The sequence below is a fragment of the Pteropus alecto genome, unplaced genomic scaffold (assembly GCF_000325575.1).
Source record: "Pteropus alecto unplaced genomic scaffold, ASM32557v1 scaffold78, whole genome shotgun sequence".
In the NCBI taxonomy this organism is placed as follows: Eukaryota; Metazoa; Chordata; class Mammalia; order Chiroptera; family Pteropodidae; genus Pteropus; species Pteropus alecto.
Window position 1 is genome coordinate 16,857,551 of NW_006443124.1, and position 6,526 is coordinate 16,864,076.

At 38.1% G+C, this 6,526-nt stretch overlaps 1 non-coding gene and 1 pseudogene across 1 annotated transcript; both read left to right on the top strand.

Annotated features, from left to right (window-relative positions):
* Positions 1-3,372: 3,372 nt before the first annotated feature.
* On the top strand, positions 3,373-4,773 carry LOC102893458 (annotated as a pseudogene).
* A 346-nt stretch (positions 4,774-5,119) lies between these two features.
* On the top strand, positions 5,120-5,193 carry TRNAA-UGC. The gene has a single exon. It is a non-coding gene; the product is annotated as a tRNA-Ala (tRNA).
* Positions 5,194-6,526: the final 1,333 nt, after the last annotated feature.

The following is a 6,526-nucleotide window of genomic DNA, read 5'->3' on the forward strand; positions in this document are numbered from 1 at the left end:
CTGACCACCACAGCAACAAGGCTCCAGGATGAAAGCAGTGGATTACAACTAAGAGAGCTGTAAGACAAAACTATTTAAGAAGGAATTCTTAGGTAACCCAAAGACAATAGGAAAGTGAAAAACTAATTCACACATACACACACACAGAGAAATGAGAGGAAAGTGAAGCTTCTGGCACCTACGGCTACAACAAACATTAAACACTGCCCAAGTCTTAAAGATTAATACGAAAGCTCACAGTCAAAGCCTGAGTACCCCACTTCCTGTGACCAGATGCATCACGTTCAGCTTTCAAAAAAATGTTATAAGGCATGCTAAAAAGTAAGGAAAAGACACTGTGAAGAGACAAAGCAAGCATCAGAATCTGACTCAGATATAACACCAAGTTATCAGATAGGGAATTTAAAACAACTCCGATTAATATGTTAAGGGCTCTAACGGACAGTAGACAACATGCATTAATACAAGCAGATATATGGAAAGTCTAAAAAGAGAATAAAAGAAAGTGCTGAAATCGAAACCACTGCAACAGAAATGAAGAATGCCTTTGATGGGCTCATCAGTAGACTGGACGGAGCCAACAATGATAAGTGATCTTGAAGCTACGTCAATAGAAACTTCCAAACTGAAATGCAAAGGAAAAAAAGAACGAAAAAGATGGGATAAGTTTTGCATCTCCATTGCCCCAAGATTCCTGCCTAATGGTACTTATTCAAGAAAGTACATTCTGACCTCATATGTGCCCTGGAGTAGTTACAACTCTGTGATCAATGATTTTGTGATTGTCTAATTTTCTTTGATAACATTTACCAAAATTGTACTTTAAGAATTTTTTCTGTGCATGAACACCACCATCCATAATTAAGAAAGTGTTAATAAACTAGCCTTTCTGAGGTAAAGAAACCATACATCTACAATTTTTTTTTTTCAGATTTTGGACAACAGACAACACACAACTCTAATTCCTGAGTGAAAATAACAAAAGTGAGTCCTTAATACCTCAACTTTCTACCTGGAGGCACTTTACAGAACATGGTTAAGAAAAGAGGAGCCCAGTCAGAACACAACAGTCTTTCTGAGGTGAAAAGACATAAATCAAAGTTTGCAGCTGTTGGAATGTCTGGAATGTCTGGTACAAACTACAAGAATAGAAGGTAGCTGCTCAGAGAAGTAGCTCCGGAAATCTGCAGGATTATCTTTGAATTTTAGGCTGAATAAACTGCAAATATGCAGTGAAAAAAGTGTCTGTGGAAGGGCAAAGAACAAATATCTGGGAACTGTGAAAAGAACAAAGATTCTAGAGTTGACACAAGGTTGAACGCACTGAAGTTCCAGACAGTCAGAGGGAAGAGATCTTGATGAGGGCCCAAGCCTTCAGGTGATGGCCTAGAAAGGCTACACCTAAGGAGGCAGGTACTCCTAGTCCTGGAGTAAATGGTACTCTACATCTACATGCCTATAGATTAAACGTTTGTGTCCCCTAAAATTCATGTTGAAATCTCGTCCCCAATGTGACAGTATGTGGAGGTGGTACTTTTGGAAGTATGTAAGTAATCCCTAATGAATGGGATTCATGCCCTTTCATGAAGAGGTCCCAGAGAGCTTCCCTATCCCCTTCTACTATATGAGGACATATCAAGAAGATTGCCATTAATGAGCCAGAAAGTGGGCCCTTACCAGACGCTGAAGCTGCTGGTAACTTGATCTTGGGCTCTCAGTCACTAGAATTGTGAGGAATAAATTTCTACTGTTTATAAGCCCCCCAGTCTATGATATTTTGTTATAGCAGCTCGGATAGACTAAGGCACACACTAACAGAGCTTGAAAACAAACCTCTCTAAAGGACAGAGGCATAAATCAATGGACTAGGATGGGGTCCAGAAATAGAACCACATATACATAATCAACTGTTTTTTTCTTAAAGATGAAAAAGAGAGTCAATGTAGAAAGGATGGTCCTTTTCAAAGAATGGTGCTGAAACAGCTGGATGTCCACATGCAAAAAAGAAAAACTAAACTAAACTAAACTAAAAAATAATAAAGCAAAAGACAAACAAAAGAAGCCTTATCCTATACTTCACACCTTATACGAAAATTAACTCGAGGTGGATCATAGATTTAAATGCAAAACATATAATTTAAAAACTTCCAGAAGAAAGCATAGGTGAAAATCTTTGTAGTATTGAGTTAGGCAAAGATTTCTTAGACATGATCTATAAAATCTTTTTAAAAAATTAATGGACTTCTAATATCAGCTCTATATTTACCACATAGCACAATACATTTTAGATTCTGAAGTATTAGAGAGCATGTTTATTATCAATTCTTATGGATTTTTGGAATATTTAGGCATACACACACAGTGGATTACTTTTGTTTTCTAAAGACACTGTTAAAACATAGGAAGTGAAGCCACATAACTGGGGCAAGATATTTTCAAATTACTTAGTTGACAAGAGACTTGTATACAGACTGCATAAAAACTCTTGAGTCTCAGCAATAAACAAAGAAACCCCTTCCCTCAAACAGTTGAAGATTTGAACAGACACTTGACTAAAGAAAATGAGTGAATGGCAAGTAAGCACATGAAAGATGATCAAAATCACTAGTCATTGGAAAAATGCTTTTTAAAACCACAATGGGATAACATTACTAACCTGTTATTATGATTAAAGTGGAAAACAAACAGATAATCAAAATAAACCTTGACAACACCAAGTGCTGGTAAGGACACAGAGCAAGGGGAACTCTGACATACTGTTCCTGGTAATAAAAATTGGAACAAACAGTTTGACAAACAGTTGGACAGCATCCCACAAACTTAAAAATTTACTTTCCATGTGACCCAGCAATCCTATTCTGAAGATTTACCCAATAAAAATAAAAATAAACACATACACAAATGGAACAGGAGATCTAAGACAAAAAGTTTGATATGTCATAATGGGAATCCCAGAAGAAGAAAGAATGGAGCAGAAGAAATATTTGAAGTAGTAATGGCTGAGAATTTTCCAAAATCAAATAACCAATACCAAATCACAGACCAAGGAAGCTCAGAGAACAATAAACAGGATCAATACCCTCAAAATGAACAAACTGCAAAAAAAAAAGAGAAAAATTTTAAAAAGATGCCAGAAGGGAAAAAAAACTTACTTATCCAGGAACAATAAAATTTATGTCAAACTTCTCATAACAAACCGTGCAAGCAAGAAGAGTTGAGTGAAATATTAAAAATGTTAAAAGAAAAAAATCCTACCAACCTAGAATTCTGTATTCAGTAAAGTTATCCTTTACAAGTGAAGCAGTCTTTTTCATAACAGGTTTGCCGCCAGAACACAGGTGTCGTAAATATCAATGCTATGTCTAAGCCAAAATGAGAAAAGAAAAGACTCATATCACATCACTGTCATTGGACACATAGATTCCAGCAAGTCTACCACAAATGGTCATCTGATTTACAAATATGGTGGGATTGACAAAAGAACCATAGAAAAATTTGAGAAGGAGGCTGCTGAGGTGGGGAAGGGCTCCTTCAAGTATGCCTGGGTCTTGGATAAATTAAAAGCTGAATGTGAGTGTGGTACCACCATTGATATCTCCCTGTGGAAATTCAAGACCAGAAAGTATTATGTAACCATCATTGATGCCCCAGGACACAAAGACTTAATCAAAAACATGATTACAGGCACATTACAGGCTGACTGTGCTGTCTTGATTATTGCTGCCGATGTTGGTATTTGAAGCAGGTAACTCCAAGAACAGGCAAACCCATGGGGTATGCCCTTCTGGCTTATACACTGGGTGTGAAACAACTAATTGTTGGTGTTAAGATGGATTCCACTGACCCGCCTTACAGCCAGAAGAGATACAAGGAAATCATTAACGAAGTCAGCACCTACATTAAGAAAATTGGCCACAACTCTGACACAGCAGCATTTGTGCCAATTTCTGGTTGGAATAGTGACAATATGCTAGAGCCAAGTGCTAATATACCTTGGTTCAAGGGATGGAAAGTCACCGGTAAAGATGGTAGTGCAAGTGGAACCACACTGCTTAAAGCTCTGGATTGTATCTTGCCACCAACTCATCAACTGACAAGCCTTTGCGTCTGCCACTCTAGGATGTCTACAAAATTGGTGATATAGGTACTGTCCCTGTGGGCCGAATGGAGACTGGTGTTCTCAAACCCAGCATGGTAATCACTTTTGCTCCAGTCAATGGAACAACTGAAGTAAAATCTGTTGAAATGCACATGAAGCTTTGAGTGAAGCTCTTCCTGGGGAAACTGTGGGCTTCACTGTCAAGAATATGTCTGTCAAAGACGTTCATTGTGGCAACGTTGCTGGCGACAGCAAAAATGACCCATCATCAATGGAAGCAGCTGGCTTCACTGCTCAGGTGATTATCCTGAGCCACCCAGGCCAAATCAATGCCGGATATGCACCTGTGCTGGATTGTCACACAGTTCATATAGCTTGCAAATTTGTTGAGCTGAAGGAGAAGATTGATTGTTGTTCTGGGAAAAACCTAGAAGATGTCCCGAAGTTTTGAAATCTGGTCATGCTGCCATCGTTGATATGGTTCCTGGCAAGCTCGTGTGTGTTGAGAGCTTCTCTGACTATCCTCCTCTGGGCTGTTTTACTGTTCATGACATGAGACAGACAGTGGCTGTGGGTGTCATCAAAGCAGTGGACAGGAAGGCAGCTGGAGCTGGCAAGGTCACCAAGTCTGCCCAGAAAGCTCAGAAGGCTAAATGAATATTACCCCCAAAACCTACCCCAGACTTAATCAATGGTGGAAGAACGTTCTCAGAACTATTTGTCTCAATTGGCCATTTAAGTTTAATAGTAAGTTAATGGTAATAGTTAATGATCACAATGCATCATAAAACCTTCAGAAGGAAAGGAGAATGTTTTGTGGACCATTTGTTGTGTGTGTGTGTGTGTGTCAGTTTTTAAGTTATTAGTTTTTAAAATCAGTACTTTTTAAAGGAAACAACTTGACCAAAAATCTGTCACAGCATTTTGAGACCCCATTAAAACAAAGTTTAATGAGAAAAAAAAGTGAGGGAGAAATACAGACTTTCTCAGACAAATAAAAATTGAGGGGATCTTGGGGGTGGCTCCATAGTGTAGTGGTTGGCACGTCTGCTTTGCACGCAGAAGGTCCTGGGTTCGCACCCCAGGTGGAGCCATGGGTCATACCCCTGGTGCACCAGGCCCCTGGTGCACCAGGCTGGGGTGCATGCCTCGAGCATGTGGGAGGGGATGCCCTGCCTCCAGAGATCCAGTTCTTAAGGGGCAACAGCAACATCTATGGGTCAAGGGTGGAAGTGTGTGTGGGGGGGAAATAAATAAATAAAAGCTATTTTTAAAAATATTGAGGGGATATGTCCTCAGGAAATCTGCCTTGCACAGAATGTTAAAAGAAGTTCTCCAGAGAGAAGGAAGATGATATAGGTCAGAAACTCTAAACTACATAACAAAAGGCAGAGCCTCAAAGAAGAAATAAATGACGGTAAAATAAAATTTCTTATTTTTCTTATTCTTAATTAATCTAATAGATAACTAATTGTCCAAAGTAACAGAGCAACAATGTATTGAGTGGTTATTGCCTCTGAATAAGTAAAATAAATGGCAGCAATGCAATAAGGGGTGGGAAGGAAGAATTGAGAAGACTCTTTTTTAAGGTCCCTGTACTACATGTGAAGCAGTATAGTATTATTTGAAAGTGGACATAGATTAGTTGTAAATGTATATTGCCAACTCTGGGGCAAGCACTAAAATTTTTTTAAAAGAAATATATTGATATGCCAAGAGAAGAGAAAATGGAATCATATCGAATTCTCAATTAAAATCAGAGAAGACAGAAAAAGAGGGAAAATAAGGAATAAAGAACAAGTACAATGAATAGCAAGTAGTTATAAACCTGGTAGATATTAACCTAGTGGTATCAATAATCACTTTCAATGGGAATAGTCTAAATACACTAATTAAAAGATAGAAACTGCATAATGGATAAAAAACAAGACCCACCTATATATTGTCTACAAGAAACCCACTTTAATTATAAACACACAGATCGATTAAAAATAAAAGAATGCAGTAAGATATATCATGCTAGCGCTAATCAGAAGAGCTGGAGTAACTATATTAATTTCAGACAAAGTATACTTCAGAACAAAGAAAATTATCAGAAATACAGAGGGGCGTTACATGATAAAGGGGTCGATTCTCAAAGCAAACACAACAATCCTTAATGTGTATACACTTAACAATAAGAGCTTCAAAATAGTTGAAGCAAAACATGATAGAACAGCAAAGAGAAATAGACAAATACACTATTAATAGCTGCAGATTTAATCTCTCTTGTCCATGACAGACCCAGCAGACAGAAATCCAGTCGGCACACAGCTGAACACAGCAGAACCACCAATCCAATGAGCTAGCTGACATAAAAGGTTTCATTCAAAAACAGCAGAATATGTTTCATTCAAAAACATATTCTTTTCAAGCTCACATAAAATA